Source organism: Ciconia boyciana, chromosome 8, assembly GCF_034638445.1.
Source record: "Ciconia boyciana chromosome 8, ASM3463844v1, whole genome shotgun sequence".
Lineage (NCBI taxonomy): Eukaryota > Metazoa > Chordata > Aves > Ciconiiformes > Ciconiidae > Ciconia > Ciconia boyciana.
This window is the reverse complement of record NC_132941.1, coordinates 39497392-39522821: the sequence shown is the minus strand read 5'-3', so window position 1 is coordinate 39522821 and position 25430 is coordinate 39497392. Positions and strand designations below refer to the sequence as shown.

At 41.0% G+C, this 25430-nt stretch overlaps 1 protein-coding gene across 10 annotated transcripts in view; it reads left to right on the top strand.

Moving 5' to 3' along the window:
• The window catches only part of ZMIZ1 (zinc finger MIZ-type containing 1), a 365884-nt gene that overhangs the window by 79130 nt on the left and 261324 nt on the right, over positions 1 to 25430 (top strand). Inside the window, exon 1 of one of the 10 annotated variants that reach the window (XM_072869882.1) lies at positions 20986 to 21050. The exons of 8 other annotated variants lie outside the window; for them this stretch is intronic. The gene's annotated coding sequence lies outside the window, so the exon portion shown is untranslated. Of the gene's footprint in view, positions 1 to 20985; positions 21051 to 25430 lie in introns of those variants that run through there. One more of the 10 variants, XM_072869880.1, reaches the window with a different exon arrangement.

The following is a 25430-nucleotide window of genomic DNA, read 5'->3' as shown; positions in this document are numbered from 1 at the left end:
ACCAGGTACAAAAAGGCTTTAGCTATTTTAAGTGTATTGGTCTACAGGAGAAGAGTTAAGAGGTTAAAATAACTGCAAAAGAACATATTAATGGTGGGAAAAATATTGTCTGCTTTATTGTCAGTCATTTTATGTGACTAAAAATAGGGTACTATTGTGCAAGGTGATATATAAACACCTTAGTTGATGTTCTAATACAGATCTGCGCTTTGAGGAGAGGTGTAGGATGGACCAGGTAAGGGCAGCAAACCTACGTCATTTTAGTTCTTATTTATATTTTGGGTAGTGGAAGTACTTCAGCTCAGGGCAAAGGAAAGAGTTGTGGGATAGTGATCTCTTAGCACTTATGAGTGAAGTCTTGTTAGACAATGGAAGCAATATAACTTTGCTACCAACTAAGGGGAAGATTGAACCTCCTGCCCCTGTGTTTCCACTGCATCCCTTGAGTAGGTTCAGCTCTCTTAGTTGGGTAAGTATTTAGCTACCCACCCTTAACTCTTACTGGGTAAGTATTTAGCTGAATCAGCTCACTAAACTGTCAAAAACCCCCACCCTACTGAGTTTGTTCTTTGCTGAGTTAAAGTGAATAGGTTTCTATAGTCTGTCGAGTGCCAGAGCCAATGCAAGGCTGGCAGCAGAAGAGCACGGCCAGGAGTGAGACCAGCTTTCAGGACAGCAGTGAGCCATTCAATTGTCTCATTTGCAAAAACCTCACTCTTTCAGCTTGATTTTGCATGCAGTGTTAAGAACGGGAGCTTCACAGTATGCATTCCCCATATTTTCTCATATGTGTGTTATGGTCCTCAGAGGCACGGTTAGCCATGCCACAAAGTGAAGACTGCAGGAGAGTGAAGCACAGATGAGGACATGGAGAAACTCACTGCGCAGCGCTCTTCTTCCTGTGTATTGCCTTCCCCACAGCCTGCCTGTGGCGGGAGTCCTCTGAATGCTCCCAAATCCTTTCCAGAGGCAGGCAGGTTATTTTAAGCTGCTAGCGGAGTTCAGCTAACTTGTCCCATTTTGCATGTCTGGCTCAGTACTTGCATTTTCTCTTCCCACAGAAGAGTGGGGGGTCAGTGATCACTGATCTCCAGCTGATCACTTGTATTAACTAGGGGCAGCAGCGTCTCCAACCAGCTGAGCTGAACGCCACTAAGGATGGCAGTGTGAGCCCCAGGGGAGGTACACACAGGGTTATCAGCGCACGCAGTCAGAGCATGAAGTCCACTCGGGGATGTTAGATGTCTGCTGAACATTTGGAGAGTCCCGGCTTGCTGCTTCTGCACCTGCAGGCTGGAAGCTGGTTTTGCCATCTGCCCAAGGCATGGAGAGGCCTCCAGGAGCAGGATTGCCTGGTCCAAATGCATCCAAGGGCTCTCTCTGTTTCCCCCTTGCGCAGTTCAAGGGAGAAGCCAAGTAACGTCTGGTCCTCTCTAACCCCTCCTCTCCACGTGAAGGAAACCTCCCTGCACGTTTGCAGCTGCCACAGGGCTCTCCCGCAATGTGGAGGTGGTTTCCGTAAGAAAATATGGATGCGGGGATCTGCAGGAGGGGATTATTCCTGCCTCGTGCAGCTTTGTGTCGTCAGCCTGGAAGGAGCACTGAGCGGCTTCTTGCTGAGGCCAGCGGGCAGATTGAAAAGCAGCCCCATGCAGGGACTTTTTGTGTCCATCTGCTACAAACTGTGCTCTTCACAGGCTAGGTTTGGGAATGAGCCCCCATCACTGGAAGTGTTCGTGTGCAGCCAGGTCCTAGACTGGCAGCTACCCTTCCCCGACCTGCTCTGATACAGGAATGGGGCTAGCCAGTGGTGAAGGACTACATGTGTGTGCCCTCTGTGTGCGTGCATGGCAGGGGATATATTTGGAAGTGAACTCGATTTAGAAATGAAGAGATCAGAGTGCGGTGTCTGGTTTGGCAAGGAGAATGTGAAGATGCGGTATCGATGTCTGTGCCTTTCATAGGCTGGAACTAATTGCTGCAAAAAACCCTCGCGGGGCCTCAGTCCGTTTAAATAAAGAACATACATGTTAATCCTTGTTATTTCCTGCATCTCTTTAATTGCTTTCTCCCAGTAAATGTAAAGGATTTGAAATATACTGTGAGGTACAGCTTTTGGAGACGTGAAAACGTATGCATTTGTGATGGCTCTCTTTCTTTCGCAATCCAAGCATGCATGATTTCGAAGGATTATAAAGTTGATAATGCACTTTGGCAATGTTGCCTTGTCAAAAACACTACCAGTTCCATGGTAACTATTAATTGTTCGATTTCGAATGGCAGGGAGGTTTGAACACCATATGTGATTGCACGTGGTGAGCTCTATTGCTGCTGGGGTGGGAGCATTTCAACTGCTTTTGAATAGAAGTTCATGCTTGGGAATGACTTTGCCACTTACAAAGTTAAGAGAGGAGATTATGCATAGTTAAGAATCAAACTTCTGGCCCCATTAAGTTGGTGTAGGGATTTTGCCACTGGCTTCAGTCCATCAGTGATTTCACTGACAAATTTAACATCCAAAAGAAGATCCAGTCAGTGCCTCTGAGGAGTTGGCGATGTAAAAGATTGCTTAGTAAATGAGAAGAGGTAGATACTCCAGTTGTGTACGTGTTTCACTTTTCTGTAGCAGAGAGAAGAAAACTTTATCAATATTCAGTGCGTTTTATCCCTTTCACAGTTTTTGGATTTCACATGACCGTTGGGGAACCCTATAGTTTTAACATGGTAATTGTTATAAAATGAGGATATTAAGAAATATGCTGTGACATGAAATGTTACTGCAAAGATTCTTGAAGTTTAAATTGTTCTTTTCACTCTATTATAATATCGAACAATACTATTATACAATTTGTAATTGTACAATGGTATTAAATAGAAATTATTTCCATTAAGGAATATCATAATAAAATGTTCATGAATATTATTACTTCTGATCAGCTATGTGTATATTCAGATATCTTGCATTATAATTCTAAAATATAATTTTAACACGATCAATAAGCATGTATCTTTTTACTGACAGATTTTTTTTAAAGTAGCCATTATCACAACATTTGTGATAAGAGAAACAGCAAAAACTTAAAATTTGTATTATTCTGTTATCACAGATTCCTATTTTCTGGTTCTCAGGTAATTGACACAGTATTTAGTACTGTGACAGGAAATTAGGGTCTGAATTGACGCTTGATGATAAAATATATTTACTTCATACCTTTTCAAATTGCGTCCAGTTAGAAACAGAAATGTTAGCGAATCCAGAACGCAATAAAGCCAATCTCTTAGGCATTTTTGATGTAAACAATCCTAAGTTTACCAATGTGATTTGTATTTCAGCAGCTTCAAGATTTCTTTGTCATTCTAGGGGCTGTATTAGTACCCAGGAACAGGCTGCCTTTGCCTGGAGTGTTTACTATCAAAATAAGTTGGGAAGGATATTCAATGGTTTCATTGCTTTTTTGCAGATGAATACTGCAGGTGCAAAAGCACGCTGTAATTTATGTAATAATGTATGGCAGAGCTAGAGCCTGATGTCCCTGTTCCCTGCATCCAGAGTGTTCATTGACTTAGCTTTAAAATTTAGAAAGAAATCATTGAACCCTGAACATTGCAGTTCCATTGATCCGTATACCAAAACTGTTCTTCCTCTGCTTCTGCCCAGCACTTCTACACAGCTCTGCAACCCACAAATCAGCATGAAGTGGTATAACCACTTGAGCAAATGTATATATCCCACTCATCAGATAAATCATCATCTTTTAAATGCAGCACATGGCTGTAGTTCATGAAGTAAAGTGCCTGGTGTAGTTTTATGTCTCTAGACTAAAAGTTTTGAAAATGCACTGAATTTTTGTAGAATAAATTGTGTGGAGAAAATCTGATTTGAAATCTATAAGCAATCTGTTCTCACTTGATGAGAATTTAGTCATTATTCCTTCAGCCATAAACTTACTGAGACTGTTTCTATATCCTCTAGGAATGTTTTTTGGGAAAAGTTGATTTTATCTATTATTCAAGATTTACCTATTTAAGATTTTATCTATTATTCAAGTTTTAAAGTAAGTTTATAATCTATCCTTAGCTGGGCTATACAGTTTGAAAAACACAGTACATTTAGCTAATACATATTGTCTAAAGTGTTTGTGGTTTGCCTTTTCTGTAAATATTAATGAAAACCTGTACTTAATTCTTCCGCGTTTTGTCTTTTTGAACACATTTCAGTGCGGTGTTAAATAAATGGTAGCTGCCAAAATCTTCTATTTTCAGTTAATTTTGCATATTTAAAGTTCCATTGAAGTGCTTTCTGTATCAAGTGGAGGCAAAGAAGTTGGCTTTTGTAAATAGCATCCCGATTTATTCCATATTTTAATTAAGTTCAGAATTAGTGTTGTGCTTTTCAGTATTCTCGGTATTCATATACAGGGGCGTCAGTGGATTTTATATTCCCTATCAGGGTGAAACTTTTCAGCAACTGTATTAACTATGGAACGATAAATTGCTGTTGTAAATAGTGTTTTCTCCTTAGTCCACTAAGGATGCATTCATGCTTATGCTTAACTTTATGCACGGTTAGGCAGATCCTCCTCAGAGAGTTATGCTGAGTTGCACCTTTTCTGGTGCATCAAGTTAGTGTTGTCTATACATGCAGTTCTTTGTAAGATTCTCTTTTTATGTTAAATACCTCCTTTCCCTCTCCTCAAATAACAACATCCTCTCAGCTCTGTTATCCACTTACAAAGACATCTACCAAGGTAAAGGATTTGTTTTGTCTCTGTTGTTTTCTAAGGGGGTAATTTGGCCCATCATAACGAAAATTTCAGTTGGGACAGAGACTGTAATGCCTTCAAAAGTAGTAGAGGATTATATGTTATGATTCAGTACTGGTCATGGAACACAGTATGGTTAATGTGTGACCATAATTTGTTTTGGTCCACTATCATGCAATAAATGTATCTGGTGATAGCCATGTAACCATGCCTCAGGCATGGTGCTTACGTGCTGCATCCCAGGACGTGCTCTCCTGGTTGAGTGCTGGGAGCAGGCTGTTCGTGCTGTTCATGGGATGGGAATTGCTTTCAGTCAAATAGCAAGAGAAAGGGAGAGAAAAGCAGAGGTCCAAAATAACTTGCTCATCCTGTGGCAGAGTCTCTGTTGCAGGAAGGATGACAAGAAGGAGTAGACGTGAAAGGTGAATCAGTTCTTCCGATAGGTCAAGTCTAGATTCTCGCCCTGGAGTTTCCCAAAAGAAAGAGCTATGTAACTGGGGAAATAGAAAGGTTTTCAAAAAATAGACAGCTAAAGCTTTGGTATACATGTTACAACATATTATTCTGTGTGCAGAGTGTAGTTTTCAGTCTAGGAATCAGGCTGATAGTGAAATGAGTGTCTTCTTGCACCTCACCAAATACTTGGTTATCTCTTTCTGTCCAGTTTATTAAAAAAGCAGATGACTTCATGTCTCTGCATAGCTGAAACACATTCTCTTTCCTACCTCCTCTGCCATTTGAGGGTGTTACTAAGTTTGGTCAAAAAAGGAATATTTAAAAGTGATTCCTCATCTATTATCAAAAGTGAATATGACTGTGCTGGTTTTTCCTCTTTTGCTTTTGAAATATGTAGTGACAAAAATCCAAGGTGCCATAATGATCTTAAATGCTTACCCCTGCCTGTGGAACTAATTTGCCTATCCTGCTATCACCTGCGGGGAGCGGAGGGTTTGGGAGTGGTAATGTCTCTAATTAGTGCTTGAATAGAAAATTTATGGAGAGCGCTAACCAGCACCTGCCTACAAAACTACTGTTTCTGGTGTCATCCTTGTTCATTCTTGCTTTAACAGCTGCTTGTGCTGCATGTACCTCTGGAACCAGGACAAGGTTAGCAACAGCTATGCTTTGAAATTACTGAAAATTCATGAAAATTGCACAGGTTAAAGTTACCTTCCTCGAGTTATTTGGTTTCTCAATTAAATCTAATTGGGTTATAAGAAAACAAAGCTTCTCCTTGTAGGGATGCTCTGCATCACCTCTTGTGCGCTGCAGTTCACGTGCTCTCAGCTCACCCTGGGGGTCTGCGTGGTCGGCGGGGATGTGGTCACAGTTGGGTTCTGCGCTCAGCACGGCACGCATGCCTGGAGGGATTAGCTGGTACCTAAGGCGGTTCTTCCCTCTGCTTCTGAGAGCTGGCTGGGTTTCCCCCTCAGAAGAGGATAGATCTTCAAATGCCCACAGCTGTTCTTTGAAAGCAAGCGATTTTGATGTTAGCAGGGGCCTGAGCAGAGGGGGTGCTGCTGCAGAGTCTGCATTATACTGGACTTCAGGTGAAGGGACAAGGGCAGAGGGAACATGCTGAAGTTAATTTCCAGCTTTCAGCAGAGGGTCTTACAAGGCAGCCTAACCAGCCTGAGCTCTTGCTCTGTGTAGTGCCCTTGACAGATTTTTTTTTTGTGGCCAGCAGGTTTCTGCTCTCCTGCTGGATCATTTAGTGCCTGGCTGAGTGCTCACAGAAGCTAAGGGGCGTGTTCCACCCAGGACCTGTCCTTTACCCTCACCAGCTGTGGGGCCAGCAGAGCCCGCATGTGCAGCCCAGGGCTCAGGCTGTCACCCTTGCTGTCCCATGTTAGACAAGCGTGGGTGACAGCAGGTAAGGGGTGGTGGACTTTGCTTGGCCTTTTCATTTCGTTTCCTGGTGGCTCTGGGTGCTGGTCCTTGCGGAGTGACAGCTATAAAATCAGATAATCAGTTAATCGCTGGTAAATTAGCCTTGCGTCTTTGCAGAGAACAAATACAGTATTTATGTAAAAGTTGTTAGGAGTTTTTCTCTTTTTAATTGGCAGAAATAGATGCAAAATGAATGATGATTAGGCAGCTGATGAATTCAGTAGTACAATTATGCCTAAAGCTATGCCCCAGTACTTAATGCTGGATGCTCTGAGCAATCAAAGAAGCCTATTTATATAATTTATTTATAAAAAAAGAAGTTCAAAATAAAACAAGACTGTGTATATTACAATTATATCAACCTCAGTGCCTGAGAAAACATTTCTAAAATTTGGTAATATAAATATTTTTAAAATACTTTAAAATAATAATAAAAAAATAATAACAGAATTGTTACTGTAGTAACTGTTACCTTTGAGGTTTATATGAAAGGCTGTTCTTTAAAAATAGCTAATTAAATCCTGAGCATTCAGTAGAAATGAGGAATGACAATCCACGACACAGGAATTGTGAAAATGAATGTATTTTTCTTCTTCCTCCTGTCGGGCAATCCGAGCTGAAGGAGCAGAGGAAATTAGAGAGCCCTGGGTGTCTGCTCTGGGGGCCTTTAAGAAAATGCAAGCCATGATGAGCAGCTGCCTTGTATGCAGCCAGTTGGGAAGGCTAAACTGATTAGTCTGTAAACACTAGGAGATGGTAAGTGTTGGTGTCGAAGGGATTGTGACAGTCATCAGATTGTGGGTTATCTCAGGCTGTCGTTTGAATGATGGCTCTCCCCCACAGAAGCAGTTTTATGGCTTTGCAGAGGTATAATCTGAGCCCGGGCTGACAGATCCAGCTCTGCTCGAAGCAGCTTCCTGGTTCGCTGTTTTGCACTACCAACCCTGGGTTTTTCATGAACAAGCCTGTTATTTTCTTTTCACCAACCAGGCATTACAAACATAAAATTTACTAGTCCTAACAGAGTGGAAATTGGCATTTGCCCATTTGCAGAAGAGTATTAGCAACAGAGAGTCCCTTCAGGGGAAAGTGTGGGGGCTGCTCACAAGAGCAGCAAGCGGGCGCTTCCTCTCCCATGTTTGCCTGGTGCAGTAGCAAAGTTACAATGCACCCTTTGTGCTCAGAGATGGGTCACAGGAAAAGGCAATCCTGTAAACACATGGACTTCTAACCTACCGCAGAGCTGGGCAAGAGCATGAGGTGATCGTTTCTGTTCTAGTTCAGTGATGCTTTCAGGAGGGCACGCAACGTGGTCGGCGAGCAAGGGGGTGGATGGTGGGTATGGTCACCTCCGTACAGGGTTCAGCGCAGGTGTTCTTCAGCAAGGCAGCTGAGGGCACACGCAGCCATGCATGCAGGAACTATAGCTCATCTCCGATAAATGTTCAGTAGCTGCACTACGTAGGTGAAGTTGTATATAAAATCCATACTCAGCTTGTTTGTTCAATGCTGCAGAGAGGAAAGAAGCCCATGTGGGCTTCTTGAATATCTTAAGTTTTGTGGTTTTTAGCACCTGTTTAGTCAGAGGAACTTATGCTAAAATATAGTTGGTGTCAATGGGAAGAAGGAGGGATTTACTTGCACGTGTAGGGTAGGGGACCTCCTGCAGTCTTCATACTTCCCAGTAAGGGCTGCCATTTTCCACAGCAGATACCCTCTCTTCTGGGTGATGACCAAGCCCTTCTTGCTAAAGCTTTTCTGGCAGCCCCTGAGGCACCATCACCAGGACACTAAATTATTATTTCAGTAAGGGTCAGAGGGAGCACTCTGAAGCTCTGAAAGCCAGCCATAGCAGAGCTCCTCCATGCAACCCCCACAGATGCAGACAAGTGGGGATGGGGGTCGGGGAGGCTGAAGACCAGTTTCAGATGTTGCCCACCGGGAGATCGTAGAATCATAGAATAGTTTGGGTTGAAAGGGACCTCTAAAGGTCATCTAGTCCAACCCCCCTGCAATGAGCAGGGACATCTTCAACTAGATCAGGTTGCTCAGAGCCCTGTCCAACCTGACCTTCAATGTTTCCAGGGATGGGGCATCTACCACCTCTCTGGGCAACCTGTGCTGGTGTTTCACCACCCTCATTGTAAAAAAAGTCTTCCTTATATCTAGTCTGAATCTACCCTCTTTTAGTTTAAAACCATTACCCCTTGTTCTATCGCAACAGACCCTACTAAAAAGTTTGTCCCCATCTTTCTTATAAGCCCCCTTTAAGTACTGAAAGGCCACAATAAGGTCTCCCTGCAGCCTTCTCTTCTCCAGGCTGAAGGACCCCAACTCTCTCAGTATTTCTTCATCGGAGAGGTGTTCCATCCCTCTCATCATTTTTGTGGCCCTCCTCTGGACCCGCTCCAACAGGTCCATGTCTTTCCTGTGCTGAGGGCTCCAGAGCTGTACACAGAACTCCAGGTCTCACCAGAGCGGAGTAGAGGGGCAGAATCGCCTCCCTCGACCTGCTGGCCATGCTTCTTTTGATGCAGCCCAGGATGCAGTTGGCCTTCTGATCAGAGAGAGCAGTCTGAAGCTCTGAAAGCCAGATCCAGAATAGGAGGATAAACAGTAAATGGAGGTAAGTTAGAGAAGGTGAAAAGATTGCTGTTAACTCCTTTACAGCAGAGAAAATTTTTAAACCAAGCAAAGTGAAATTGAAAACAGTATGGAGGCTAAAGGGATATACAGATGTTACCTGAAAAGGTTATTCCTGCTTTTGGAGGTTCTGTAGCAGAGAGGGAAACAATTACAAGCTTTTTTAAAATTCAGAACAAGATTTTCTAGGGAACTTGGCTTGATCTTTGGAGCAAAGGCTGGAAAGTGGAATTTGGATGATTCAGCAGAGGACTGATAGAGGAAGAAAGGGATTTTGTGGAGAAAGCTATGAGACATGTAGAGTATCATGTCTTTTTTTTTATGTCTTAATTACAGTCATGGTGTCTCTTCTGGTTGTTGTGGGTTTTTTTTCTCATGTGAGTTAAAAAATTGTTGTATTTAAAACTGTTACGTAAACGAGCATCACCTTTCACAGTTGGTCCTCTATATATTACTTGTATTTAGAATAGTGAATTTTGCTACTGTCATTTGAATTGTATAAGAGCATCTTTCCCTTCCAGCTCTCTTGAGGGTAAACCATCCCTAGCACATCCTGATGAGGCAATTAAAAATGCTCATATTCCTGGTATGAGCTGTTTCTTTCATGAGGGCCCGTGATGGTCCCTCCATACTTGCTCAATGGAAAAGCATATTTTAAGACACAGGCTTTGATTTAAAAGCTATTGGCAGCTGCCTTGAAATAGGTGTATTTATCTCCACTTTCCTAGCTGAAGATTTGTATGAAATGCGACAAGTAAGAAACCAGTTTTCCTGTTCTGGATGCAGTGGGCAGTGCTAGTTGATCTGCAAGCTGGAAGGGCGGTGACATTGGCTTCTAGTTTGCAAGGATAAGAAACTATTGATTTCTGGCAAATACATTATGGTGTAAGGCAACCATTCATAAAAGCCATGGAGAGAGTGTAATAATATTCAGCAGTGGAAATAAAAAATGCAATTGATTTACCATACTGCCATAAAGCAGTGCTCTTCCCCTCCCTGCTTGCTCTCCCATCTGGCAAGCTCTTCCCCACTGCTGTGCCTCTGTCCAGGCACCCACCAGGGAGCCAAGGGCACCGCTGGCTCTAATTGCCTGGAATTGGGCAGCCTGGAGGGCATGCCACTTGCCTTGGCCTGCCTCGACATTTATAACTTACAGCTGTGCTGTTCAGGCCTGAACTCAGTGTGGTAAACCCATCTCGTCCAGGAAAGCCAAGTTCCTCTCCCCATTCCCAAACGCCCCCTCCAAGCCCACTTTGCCCCATCCCCTCACCCCTAGCCCATGTGCACCTTCTGTACCTCCATCCCTCTGGGGGGAGGTCAGCAAGATAATGTGTCTTCTGCTGGGGCCAAGGCTTCCTTCCATCCAACTGTTGTGCAACTGGAAAAAACAAAATCAGGATATTTTTTTTTTATTGTCCTCCATGAAAATTAAACTATTGCTAGCAGTTGCTTGGTGTATCATGTTTATTTTTGAATTCAACTCCATGACCGCTTCATAAGGAACAAGGCAAATATGGCAGTGTTGTGCTGGTGGGATGCCGTTTCAGTTTGCTGTTTGTATACCAGCTAGGAGACTTTCTCCTCCGCTTCCAGAAGGTCAAGATCAATGTTGCGTGATTTTGTGGATGTTGGATGCATTTTTCAGGTCTTTTAAATATTTAAGTGCTAGGCCCAATGAGAGGGAAGGGACATATTTTTTTCAGCCTGTCAGTGCAAACACAGAAGCAAATGGATCTGGATATGACTTGGTAAGCTCAGAGGGTCAAAGTTTGAAACATTTGTGCTTGAGATTGGGAGGCAGTAGGTTTTTCCCTTTTTTGAAGTAATCTTGCATCCTTGGGTCTCCAGGTATTTCCTTATGCCTTGCCTTTTAATGGCCCAGGCTTTTTAAAGTCCAAGCAATTATGCCAACTCTTTTTTTTTTTTTCTTCTTCCCCTTTTCATAAGTAAGCCAGCCTTTTGTGTCTATCCTGTAGTAGTCACCCAGTCTGCTTCATCTCATGTGACATTTCTGTCAGTTCTGGTTTGTCAACCTGGCCTGCAGATGAGAGGTGGGGAAACCAGGATCTTTATGGGATAAATAGCCCCTTCTTCTGTCGCAGCCATACTAAAACTTGAGGCCCTCTTACTAGATCATGACGGTGCTCTGTTATGATGTTATAACTGTGTAGTAATGCCTCTTAAGAGGTTTTTTGGCTCAGTCTTGGTTTTTATGCGAACTGCTCTGTTGTGTCGTTGCTTTAGCTGTCTGTGTCACTGTTTTGCAACCTCAGTTACAGTTCCCGCTTCCTCTTCTCTCAGAACTGGAAATTATTCAGCTTTTCAACTAGATCTCATTTATTTTGACTTAGAGTACTAAAAGAGACTGTTAGATTTGGATTTTCTTTTCTTTTTAAATATATAACATGATCTAAAAATGGCCAAAGTGTGTGCACACTAGCAAAAATATTGTATGGCTCCCAATGAACCCTGTTAAAATCTGTGCAGTGTTGCTGTTTGCAGGTAATTAATGTTGTGGTATTATTTCTTATATTAAGTAAATTACTGCTGAAGTATTAATCTGTTGAAATACAAAACTGTAAATAATTTAATGATGACCTTTGTATATGAAATGAAGTATAATTATTAGATTTGTAGAAGACCTTTTGAATTAGCTAACATGTATTAACTCATACTCTCACTTCCCAAGGACTGCTGAGTTGATGTTATTTCCAGTAAGCTCGCTAGAAGTGGGAAGAGAGCATTTACAAGAGGGTTCTGCCACATTGTTGACTTTTTTTTAATTTGTAAATGTTGTCTAAAATAAATCCACACAATATGCATGTAGTCACATATGCTCTCGTGCATAGATGTACATAGAGTGTCAGTAAAAAAGTCTCAGAGCTAATTCATAACGAGTAAAGAACTTAATGGCAGGTCAGAGTACAGTTTTGGAGATGGCTGTCGTGTGAGATGATTCTGAGGCTGGGTTGGGGAGAGAGACAGCAAAAGCTTTGTATGCTCAGCTAAAAATACTGGCCTCTCCCAGTGGCTAGCAGTCTCAAAGAGGACAGATTACTTTTTGTTTTTCTTGAATAAAATCTGGTGAGTTAAATCAGTTTTTCTCAGTTTATGAAAAATTCTTAGCTGTGCAACACGTCACTAAATGAAAATACAGATTATCTGCACAGAAAGATACAGATCCTTCTTCTGAAGGAACAGTTTTTGTTTTTTGTCATTACTTGTAACCCATAACATACGTTTTTAATGAAAAGACTTTTTTTGGTTTTTAATGTGTGAGATCCATTTGTCTTCAACTTGCTTGTTTTGCCAACAGCATCTGGCAGGTGACTCAAACAAGTAGTATTAAATGCTAAATGCTGCACAGCCGAAAGGTAAAGCCTTCTTCCTCCTCTTATGAAAAAATTACAAAAGTGCTTGGTTTGCACTTTTATGTACATTCTGGTTTTCCACCTAAATCGTGTCTGTGGCTGCCATGGCTGCTGTGTTGCAGTTGTATTGCTGAGCTCTTGGGTTATGAGGAAGAGGGAAGCATTTGCTCCATTCCAGGATACCATGCCGAGCCTGGCCATGTTTCAGGGCAGAGTCCCTTGGTCTTGGTCAAGATGTAGTTCAAGAGTATCTTTAGTCTAGACTTTAATTTCTGCTACTGTCTACAATTTTGGAAAGCTTACCTTTGCCTTCAGACTTACAGTTTGTAAAGACAGCTGCATATAGATGTCAGCTCCTGCATGTAGATGTCAGTCCTGCAAGGGCAGCTCCTGACCTCGCTCCTTGTGCACCCGTGGAGTTAATTGCATGCAGCTGTCTGCAGAGAACTTTGACTGCATGAAGTGCTGCCTGCAGTGACGAGAAGTGGTCGTGTGAACTGAGCCACGGGCAAGGTAAAGGGGGAATGGACAGGCACCAATACTGATACAGAATTTGGGTGTTGCGAAGTCCTGGGCAGTTCCTCTGAGGTCCTCTGGAAATCAGTTGGTGCTGAGAGGACTTAGCAACGTTGCTGGACATGCTGGCTATTTTGAGCTGAACTGAGGAGAGCAGCAGTGCTCAGACTTGGTGAGAGCAGAGGACTTGTATAATGCTTTATATTCTGGGTTCTTCCCAGTTCACTGGATGAGACCTTTATTCATTTTACCTTCTTCATATTTCTGTTATCTGCTCTATTTAGGGATTTGCAGCAGTGGCTATTGCTGTATCCCTTGCAGGTCTAGCAATACTGGATCCTTCTGTAGAAGTTGTGCTGCTGTCCCTGTCCTCATTTTGGATAGGATGGGTTTAAGATGCTAAAAAAATGTGTGTGCTAAAGTCATAAATGTGCCCATATCTGCTCTTCTGCCACAGCCTCCTCAGGTATAATAGGGGTTGCAGATAGTTTCAGATTGTCAAGTGCATGGCTAGATGTTTATGGCAGAAGGTTTTTACATCACTTTTCACTTTCTCCCAGTATAGAGGATGTGTTTGGAAACACTTGTGCCAATAGGAAGTTTGGGCACACTTGGCTTCTGTTTGTCGTTTGGGTTTGCTGGCCTGATTTGGAAAACAGAATTTCCAATGGAGTTTGGAACTGAATTTCCATTATCCTCACTGAGAAACAGAGTTACCTTGAATAAGGTCACCTCAAGGGAGGTGGCAGTTGTAGGACCTAGCCCATCATGTCCTCTTGTTCATTTGCTTAAGGAAGCAATCTTATGTTTCTTGTCTCTTCTTAATCAATTTCATTTGGAATGGATTTAGGTACCGAGTACTTTGTGTTGGTTGACTCTAATTTGGAGACTGAGATTATGCAACAGGGCTGTCTTGAGCATTTGACGTGTGGGAAAGTACTGCTTGCTTCTGATTTTTAGGATATCTGCCCAGATACAGCTGAGCTGGTTTGGTGTAGACTGACCATTTAGAAATAAAATGTACCACAGTACAGTGACAGCTGTCTCAGCCCTGTACAAGCTCAAGCCAGCAGTTAGTGTCACTGTACACCACAGCTGTCCTGTTTTTGGATATGAGCTAATGGCTTTACTGCAGTTACGTGCCGGCCAGTGTGGCATACCCTTGGAAGGGGGAGAAGAGGATGGACCTTTGTTGTGCATGGTGGAGTGGCACAGATGTTAGAGGTTTTGGGGAAGCTTTTCCTGCCATGTTGCTGACTTATATTCAGTAATCCTAAGAGTAAATTTGAATATTCAGTTTCCCACTCATCATTGGCTCTGTTTTTCCCACAATATCCCTTTTCTAAACATACATACGTGAAGTCACGGTTGTCTTCAAATAGCCTAAGTATAATTAATTTGATAGCTCTTGTCCAAAGAAAAATATAAAGCTTGCAACAACTTTACCAAAACCCATCTGTTGGTATATTCCAGGCATTCATATTTTTATAAGTAGCCTTAAAAAAATGCTATGGATTTTCTCTCTTTCTTTATTCATTGAATTACAAGCTTTTTGAAATAAAGATCATTTCATGCTCTTGTGTTTGCACAGCGCGTAGCACAATGGACTTGCAGTCTTGGCTGCAAGTAGTTTTTACTGCAACACTATATTTTATTTTATTTTATTTTATTTTTTTCACTGCAAACTCTAGTTATGTCCTTTTGCCCCAAAATCCAGCATCCCCTTGACACTGCATATTGTCCTCAGGATACAGTATAAGGCTAGCATAGAAAAGGCTTTTAGGAACACATGCCTCCTCTATACCCTCTGGTGAAAGCGTAGTCTTTCCGACCTGGGTGGATACTGGGTGTGAGCTGCGTTCTCTTGAGTATAAATACACTGTGTTATAAAAGGAAAAGCACTGAGTGCAACTTGCTTTCTGGTGTGTCCATGTTCTTCTCGGAACTGATGGGGCAATTCCTTTCCCCTGAGCTCATCTCTCCTGGGTGAGCCCGAGGACAATGTGCCTCCTCCCACCCTTCTCTGCCAGTTGGAGAAATCTGGCCTTGGCACAACAAACTGACCCCATGGGAGGATCTGCTCTGCCAGGAGAGAGATTCTCGTGAGGTTTATCATGCTACTCGCTGTACATCTTACCTGATTTACCATCTACTTTGCGAGATTTGGGGCTGCTTCCGTCTCTCTTCTAAAGGAACGTCGTTTGTGGTAATTTCTGCAATTCGATGTAACAGCAGAATGGGTGCAGGTCTCGGGAAGTGGGAAGGAAGTTGGCCTTAAATTTTTCAATGCCATGGAACACCTGCGGAATATGCACATCTCGCATGCATAATGTCAAATATTTTTTGGATGCGACAATTTGCGTGAAATATTTTAAATCTGGAAGTTGTGTGCAACCTTTAGCAGAGGAGCAACGTATAACTTGACAATTTAGGCCACTAGCGCAGCTGTTGGAATAATGTCATGCATACTTTTTCCCAGTGGCTGCTAGAGTAAATGTGATGGGGTTCTCTTCCAGCTAGTTCTCTTATCTTTAGGGTGTTTTATTTGAGATTGCCTTTCATCATAGTTAGTGTTGGTTAGCAACTTTGTAAGCTGGCAGTCTCCTTTGTACTACAAAAAGTCCCATGTGTGGAGATGACATTGGTATTCATGTGCTTAGGCAAGACAGAGTGTTCTGGTTTGTTTTGCTTTTTGTTCTTTTTTTAAAAAATAAATACAGGTTTTAGAGAGAAAAATAATGCTAGAACTTGTGGTTTTTTGGACAGAAGAAGTAAAACTGGTGTGATTTACAAGTGTTCAACAAATGTTTGTTGAAAATTTGGTAGATAACGGGAGGAAATCAATCTCAATGTATATATTTTTTAATGCAGTTCAGCAGCCAAAACAGGATGAAACACCATTTGCTTGTTTTCTTTCTTACTGACATAAAAACCAAAACAAGCTCAATTTGATAAAAAACATGTCTCAGACACTTATATTGTTTAAAGATTTTTCTTCTTAATGGCATAGAAAAATAAAAACATTGATTCCTAAAATACAGATCCACAAAACTGGGGAGGGTGAATGTAGACAATCTCTCAGTGAGTGCAGTAGTTCTGCGGTAAGCAGAAAGCCTGCAATCCTTGTTTCCCGTGTCTTGGAAGAGCTCCTTATTCTACAGGCTCCAGGTTAGTCTGCAGAGCATCTTCCTTGATACCTACTCTTGTGGCTTGTGTTTGGGGCACTTTGGGAAGTAAATCACTTGGCTTGCTGCCATTTCACTTAAGTCCTTTTATGTAAGCTGGAAACATGTCAACCAGAGAAATCAAGTCTTTTGCTCTGAATATTGTAGAGTGTGTTAGTTAAGGTAGCATCGATTTCAACATCATAGTTTCATAGTACCCAGTGCGCCTTTTCATGTGCAGCTCTCTGATGTTTATCATTCCAAGACACAGAACAAATCTTGCTTTCGTTGGTTTTACTTTGTTTTCCTAGATACTACTTTATAGTACCCAAAATACACAGCAGATATTTACGGGAAAGGTATAAAAATACTTGTGTTAGGTCAGAAAGTCTGTCAGAAGAAACTTTTGTGTTTTGTTTTTGTTAACGAAGATTTTGATTAATTTTATTCTCTTGATTGATTATTTTTCTTTCAAAGTCACTGTTCCCTGGGACGGACTTTCTAAAACGTTTTCAGTAGAGAAAGGTAGAGATAGCACCAAGCTGCCATCTAAGTGTTGAAAACCCAGTTCTAGTCAGGAAGTGCAATGAGTGTCTGCCTGCACCTGAAGGCAGCTTAATCCTTTTTTGAAATTATGGACTTTGTCACTTGGTTTGAAAAGTAAAAATATGGAAACGATACCGACGTAAACTATCCCATTGGTTTTATGTCATGGGTTTAAGGTTGTGGGTGGGTGACCTGAGGAGACAACTGGATTATTTATAAAAGGTGACCAAGCAGGCTTGTTGCTGCAAGCCTGTTACACTTTCAACAGAATTTGTGAGGAATCTGTGGCTTGAAAAAGACCAAAACATATTTGTCTGATATAAGGAAGAAGTGAGAAATCCTTAAGTGAACAGAATCTTTTTGGATTCCCTCTGAAATCTGGGATAAACTGAATTTATGTTCTCCCTCATATGTTGTAGGAAGTTTCCATTTTGGGATTGTAATAGTGCATTTCTTATGTATGTATTTTGACTTTAGCATTTGGAGACGAATGGTATGCGTTTGGGTAGTTTATATTTAATGTGCTGTTATTACTGTTTTCATTATTACTATTTTACCAGTCACTCTGTGTTATGTGACTTAGTTAATGATTGCAATGTGATTCTTCATTGCTATCACAAATAGTCTGTGTCCCTAAAGAGATGGGAATTAAATGTCATAGCGACAGCTGTGTGTTCCTGAAAACTTTAAGAATAATACATTCTTTATGAAAGAAAACTTCAAGACAAACAGAAATCTTGGTTCCACTGAAACAGGACTATTCTTTCACGCAAGGTCAGAAGGCCTGTGCTAAATGGGCAGCCCAGGGCTGTGTACTAGTGTTTTAAATGCAGTTAATTTGTAACAAGAAGCCTTAGAGTACCAACCTGTGCAGGGTCTCATGGCTACAGTCCACACATGGCATTGCCAAAGATTGTTTGTTTATGTGCAGAAATCTCAGTGATAGCAGTGTCTCTTGGCAGCCATTGGAAACTGCTGTTATTAAAAACCCTATGTTTCTCATTAGAACGACTCCATTGTACATATTGTTTAAATATAGATTACTAATGAAATGCCTTTTTATTGCTTTCCCAGTGAATACTTTCAGCGTAAAGTTAATTTGCAGTGTTATGTAAATTCTGTTTAACTTCAATCAAGTTTTTAATTATGTTTTTACCACAGTAATTCCCATTTGATTTGTCATCTCCTGTTAGGTATTTAACATTGCGCAGGGTGGTTTTTTCTTCTTCCTCCCCTTGTTTTAGTCTTTGATGTTACCTGGAATAGAGCCTCTCTCTAAAGCTGTGCGAGTTTGATTTCCTTTCATGCAAGTATGATTTAATGAAGAAGAATTACACAAAACCAATATTGGAAATGCTTTATTGTTATGGTATCGATTAGCAAAAATAAAATTAAACAGACAGAACTGCCACTGAGAAGACATACAGCTATTTTGTTTGCTCCCTTCCCTTTGCCTTTCTTTCAGTTGCTCCAGTTCAGTGAACCTTTGATGCTGACAGCCCTTGGATTTCATTTAAAATGTCAGTTGCTATTTAACACCTGATGACCAGTCAGTCTGTGGCTGCCTTGCATAGATACCAATTGTCCTCACGAATGTTTGCTTGCCCACTGAGCGGATAAACGGACTCTTTTTTGGCAAATTGTCAGCACATTAATCACTTGTGAGATAAGACTTGTCAGGCAGCATCTCAGCTCTAGATAGATATTTTCAGCTCTAGATAGATATTTTCAGCTCTAGATAGATATTTTCAGCTCTAGATAGATATTTTTCAAATCTTTTTCTGATGAAATGAAGTGGAAATAGTTGAAGTTGAGTCTGTCTTCAGAGCTCATGCAAAAAGGCTTGTCCAAAAACTTGTATGATATTTTGTGTATTTATGTAGAAATCTTTTTATATACAGGTGAAAAGATGGGGATTGTTTTTGTACAACAGTGTTTTTTTTATTTTTATTTAAAATACACAGTCTTTTTTTGCTGAAGTCAGGACTTCCTTGAACTCAGTAGTGATTTTTGCTCAAAAATTGTTCATGCCCGAGTAGAAACTCTGTAAAGGATTCATGGCACATTCTGAATTTTGGTACACTTGAAGTAGCTCAGTTGGATACTCAAAATTAGCAGCAAAATTTGAAATCTTTGCTTTGGGAGCATACTATAAAATATAAATTAATTGCAATCTTAAATTACTTTAAAGGTGTTCGCATACTTGCAGATTTATTTCTGGAAGGTTGGGATTATAAAGAATTTAACAATAGCCTAACTGTCCTGCTATTTTAAGCACTCAAGATACTTAGCTACTGCTTTTATTAAAAAATGAAGTTTTGAGTTATTTGCAAAATAGTATTCATAGTATGCTTGTACACTTTTCATCCTCAGTTCATGCTAGTATTCCAGTGTTGTTCTGATAACACTATCAATTTACCAGGTCTCCTATAGGAATGAAAGGGGAAGAAATAATCGACTCTCCCTCCTCAAAAATCACATTTTATATGTAACTATCACAAAGCATTTGATTGAGATGGGAATTATGTTAGTTTCTCATGGGAGTTGTTTGAATTTCCACTGTTTAAAAATCAATTCAACTTGATGAGCAGTGGATTCAAGCAGTGGAACCCATTAGGACAATTTCATATCACCAGTTGCACCCTATTTAATCTTTCTGTTGGGAGGTAATTAAAATGAACTCATTAATTTCCACAGATGTTGAGTGTTTCCATCAAACTTGCCTTTCTTCACCCTCACCTGGCCTTTCTGCCCAGGTGCGTGGCAATGGCAGCAGCCCGAATGGGGCAATGCGTGGGTGACTGTGAGCTGCTTGCATGGGGTATAAACTCTTCCTGCAGCCAAGGCCAAGCAGAAATCTTGGGCTCTGAGCTTTGTGTTAGTTCTCTCTTAAACTACATATAGGGTATTTTGGTTTGGTTTTTTTAAACAAGTGTCTGTAAACCATCAACCTGCTAGATTTCTATGGGCTCTGAATGCATTTGGTGCTTTATCGATATGTTGGCAAAGAGATGCTTGCTTTCAGTAGGTGATTTTTCTGCATTGCTTTTGGTGTCTAGGTTTAATTTCCTTTGAAGCAATTATATTTTCTCAAGATAATTTAAAGCTGGTAAAAAGCCCCAGTGTCCAGGGCTGACCATCTATATTTTCTTTTACATCTACAAAAGGCCACAGGAGAACAGGAGTCCCGAGTAAAAATTATATTGGTTGTGAGAAGGTGCTTTCTGTTGGCTGTCTAGACATTTTAGGAGAAGGTGTAGCAATGCCTGGTATGCTCTTCAGTGTCTGATTACCTTGAGTGTCTGATCACCGATGCCTGTGGTGTGAGCACTTCTGTTCATTGTGTGCAGCAGAGTCCATCTGGCGGGCTACAGACCAAGAGTAGACCTGTATTTCACTGAAAATGTCTTAGGCTAACAAGGTAGATAAATACTTCTTTGTTTTAGCTCCCTTCTTGTTAGTTAGGAAAGAAATGGTGTGTATCTTGCTGTATTTAGCTAGTCTCTAATACTCAGGTGCCACGGTTAAATCACAAATAAGCTGCTCGCTCTTTTTTTTTTTTTCTTCTTTCCTCTCCCCTTGACTTGGTCTATACAAAATTTTCCAGTTTAGAATCTGAAACTGATATCTACGTCCAAGTTCATGTGATGGCATCCAGAATTTACAAAATACGCATGCTCCCAAAAACTACTAAAATTGTTTGATCTGGGTTTTGCTGGCACTGAGTAGATTCTGTTGCAGGGACACATAATCACTTAGAGAAGAAAGGTCTTTTGGATGATAATTTAGCTCTTAGTATCTTATTAGTTGCATGGGTGCTATGAGGAAGGAACTGAAGTGGCAGGGGTGCTGGATCCACCGCGTTATGCTGGGATTACAACACAATTAGAGTATAAATCTCAAAATAAATAAAATGTGTTTTTCTTCCCTTGAAATTAAGGTGAGGTTTGCTTAAAAAAAAAAAAAAATAGGAGACATCACAGCACCATGGCATACCTCTGCTGGACTGGTAAACCATTGGGGATATTTCTAATTCATGTTCATGTGCTTGAAATTGTTCTAGGGCATTTCAAACGTAAAAGAAGTGCACAAAACGCATGCAGTACATCACCAGAAAGTAGTTTCTCCAGCAAAACATCTTCTTGTGGAGATGACAGGTAAACAGTTTAGAGATTCCTCTGCTGGTATTTTCACAATATTATGTTAATTGTTGCTGTACAGGAGATGTAAATGCATTTTCTTTTCTACTTCTTTGCCTTTGAAAAAGACCTTCATAAGGATGGAAAGAAAATAAAAATTTGCCACCGTTTTTTTAATACTCTGGAAATAAGAGATACTTGGGTTCTTGCCATATGATCCAAGCTTTCTTGAATCCTTTCCAAAGTGAGTGAAATCTTAACTAGTTGTGTGGCTATTTTTCCTATTTGTTTAAGTGAGTAGGTGGAGCTGGAAGTGCCTGAATTTTTAAGCTCTTGTTTGAAGCGGAGACACAAGGCCAAGCAGAAGGGAATGCCATTAGCATGTAGTGACACCGACAGCAGCGCTATTTGGACAGCTGCACGTGTCATATCGTGTACTTGGGTCTCGGTCATGCTGCTATTTCTGTCTCGTTAGCACAAATCATAGCATCTACTTTGTGTGTGTGTGTGTGTTCCTTTGCTTATCTGGGGTGCTTCCTTATTTGCGCAAGAGTTTAAAAAGGATGCTAAAAATTCAAAGTTCAGTAATGAGCTGTTCGTTTTACTGCAGAGCTCAAGGCAGTGCCACCAAGCCCACAGCTGGCCAGGAATTGGACACCTTGCCTCCTTGTAGACATTTTGAAACGGTACCGCAGTGCTTGTCTAGACTCAGAGAGGCAGCATTGCTTACCAAACAGTATTACCAATGTAAGATGTTTGTATATAGCAAGTCACGCTATTGAAATTTTTCAAGAAAGATGCCCAGAGGAAAGTCCTCTGTCTACTGGCTGTTGTGGCTTCAGTGAGCACATATTCTAGATACTCTCTGCAAATAGAAAGGCTAAAAATGTGCATTAAAACTGAAAAAGAGTGAAAGGAATAGTTTTCAGATAACCACCAAACTCCAGGAGTTGTAAACGTTGCTTACAATGAAACTCATGGTGAAATTATATGTTTGGTATGATAATTCAAAGCAACTATAACCAGTATTACGGTGAATTAAGGAACTTCAAGGAGGATAAAAACAGGATAGTGCTGGGTTTTTTGGTGGGGGTTTTTTTTTGATTGGGGGGGTGGTGTTTTGTTTTGTTTTTTTAAAAAAATATTTGCCCATGTTAAGCCATGTTGTTTCTTGTGCTTCGGCTATATTCACTGACACTGAGCTGAATTTTCATTATTTTCCAATAAGTTCATATTTTCAGTACAGGAGGCATATGTTATATTTCATAAAATAGTTATGTGAAAGTAAATACAATTTAGCTGTTGTTAACTTGCATTTTAATAAGGCTTCTTACTTGCTCCTGCTCAGCTGCCAACACTCTGTTCTTTGTATGACATACTCATTTCAAGACTTCCTAAATTCTGCCCATTGTTGCTAATGCTGTCCTGTGTGTCAGACACAGCTCTAACTATACATGCGATCATGTGTATGTGTATGGATCATGTGTATGTGTATGGAGAAATGAGTCTTTCTGAAGTGAGAGTTCCTGTTGGATGCCCAGAAATACATCCCCAGGAATATTTAATGCTAGTGACAAATATAACATATTTCTTGGTTTATGAATTTGCTACGTGTTTGCTGTTTGAAGAATAATGCATATATTTACTTATTTCAAAAGTAATACTGTTAATAACAGCTTACAATTTTAACAAAGTATGAGGCTTATAAAAGGACATAAGCGAAACATACTCAGTGTATTGATTTAATATTTCTCCTCATATGGATTTTCTGAAAATCTTTCACTTCATTCAAAATGAAGGAAATTAGAGTTAAGTTTGTGACCATCTGTCTTGTGTTCTGCAGAAACGTATGTCCTACTTTATTTATGTCCCAGCTTTTAGCATTGGTATAACTTTTTGTGGTTTAATTATTTTCTCAACAAAGACAAGAAATAGAGGGAAGATTTTTTTTTTTTTTTTTTGAGATGAGATGGAGCACGCCAGTGAGTTCTAGGAGAAGCCTTACCAAGAGAGCAGTTGGTGAGATCTTTGTGGTCATCGCAAAGACAGTTGCTGTTGCTGGTTTCCGAGCTTCAGCTGTCTGTAGCACCGTGCATGAATTGTTAACACAACAGTAGCTCCTACATCTGTTGTCACACTACCTTCAGGCTTCCTAGTTAATTGATGCTAAAGGTATCTATTTTGATCATGATTTAATCTAGGAAATAAATATTCAATAATGATATTTCTTGATGACGTATTAAACTGATAATAGGTGCTTTGAACCATGACTTCCTTAATTCAGTATTTGAAATTTTTCACGCCGTAGCAGTATTGGTGAACCAAACCAAAGCTGTGTTATAGCACGTGTTGTGAAGTCAGCTACAGGGGAAAGATGGTTTTGAAGGAATTGAAAATTTGTGAAATGAGCTAGGCTGATGTCTTTTGATGTTGCTGCCTTGACTTCTGAAACAGCAATGCTTGTGGCAGGCTATAAATGCAAACTTCCCTTGTACAGTCCTGTGCTGGTCAGAGATGGGTGAGAGTGGATGGAGGCAGCAGTGCGGGAAGAAGTCTCTGAAAAGGAGACACAAAAGTCCGCTTTTAGTGCGTCTCTTGCAGGGGGGTGTGTGTACATATGTCTTGGCCAGTGAGTCACGGGCAGCCTCAGCGGAAAGGGCCAGTGGCCAGACTCCTTGCGCTCTGCTGGTACCGCTATACGTTTAATGGCACTAAACAGGAATCCATCTGCAAACAAGCAGCGGGGTAGCCGTGCCTCAGTTACAGGAAGGGTAAGTGGAAACCTCCACAGCCGCTCTGTGTAAGGGAAGGAATGGACTAAAACCACTTTGTTTAAGCAATTTGCGGAAGAGCCCTTTCTATGGAAATGGTTGTTTTCACATTTTTGTCTTGGAAACCCCTGAAGCTTCCTGCAGGGTTTGGGTTTCTGTCTTGCTCCTTGCTGTGCACGCAGGCAATAAGAGCTAGGTTTAGCGCTAATCAGCTGTGAGTCATTGTGCCTTTACCCCACAATGTCTAATATTGAATAGATTTGAAATCTTTGATATGTCTTCCTTTGTTGGTTTGTTTCCACAACTCACTTCCTCCCATTAATTTTCAGGGCTGTAGGGATCTTTGTTTTTATGCTGCTGATGCTGGCCCCGAACAGACGTGCAAACATGCAGCCAGTTACATCTTTGCCTGCCAGGCTTCAGGAGCAAATTCTTTCTGCATAAGCGCGCAGCTTGCTCAGTCTTCTCCCTGCTCCTGTCTGGATTACGGTTTCATGAAGGTCTCATACATATGTGATATTTTAACTCAAATGGGCTATAATAAATTTCATCTGAATAAGCAGTGCCTTTTATGTGTCATAAATTTTGCCTTTTCCTGTCCCCACTAATACGGTCCCCCCCCTTAACATTTCAGTTATATACTGATAAACTCCTCGACATTTAAACACTACCACAGCAGGCTCGAGGTGGAGAAGTGGGTCACACAGAGCTATCAAGAGAACCGTGACTTCTATAACTGGCTGAATAGGAAGCTCCTGGCTACTCAGATTTCTGCAAGGATAACTGCCATCGCTGAAAGGAGAGAAATAAAGCATGCTTTCATTTTAAAAGCACTTTGCAAACAGGAGTTAACCTTTTCAGTGCTCTGGTGTGAGGTGGGTGAATGTTGTTGCTTCAGGTGGGGAAACTGAGGCATGAGGCTTGTGTGTCCCGTTCTCCTGCATGGCTGTGGCTGGGTGCTGACCCACAGGCTTTGCTCTGCCTTGCTGCCTGCTGCCTTGCTTGGGCTTGCAGCACAGCTGGCTTTACCTGATGCGATACAAGTTTGGCCCTTTTGCTGCTATACTGCTGGGTCTGAGACTCTGTTAGCATAAAACTTCCCATGTTGTGACATGGCAGCTGGAGCTGGAAAATGTTTGGTTGCATATCGGCTGTCTCAAGTTACCCATGTGGGTTTGGGTTGGTTTTTTTTCTTTGCCACACCCCCCCCCCCTTTTTTTTTTTCCCCCTCTTCCCAGTTTTTGGCCCAGAATACTTCTGCTTGCTGAAAAAAATAACTGATGAATTTGATTTACAGTCCTCCAATGAGAAGTCAGATTTTTGTCAATAAAAAAGCAAATACTTTCATGTTGTAAAAGAGAACAAAAATACTGTATTTTCTGACTATTTTTCTTACCTCATCTTAGTAGGCTTCTGATTACCTATAGTATACATGTATCTGTAACAAACTTATCGAACCTGTTTTGTGCTATATAATCCAAGAGTGACCCTACTGCACTATGTCTCAGAGATCCCTGCAGTACTGAATGATTGTTAGTGGGAGTGGAGAGGTCATCTTAGAGGACCACTGTTGTAATCTTTTGGGGTCTTAAAATGTGTCAACGTATTTTATATTTATGCACTTTGA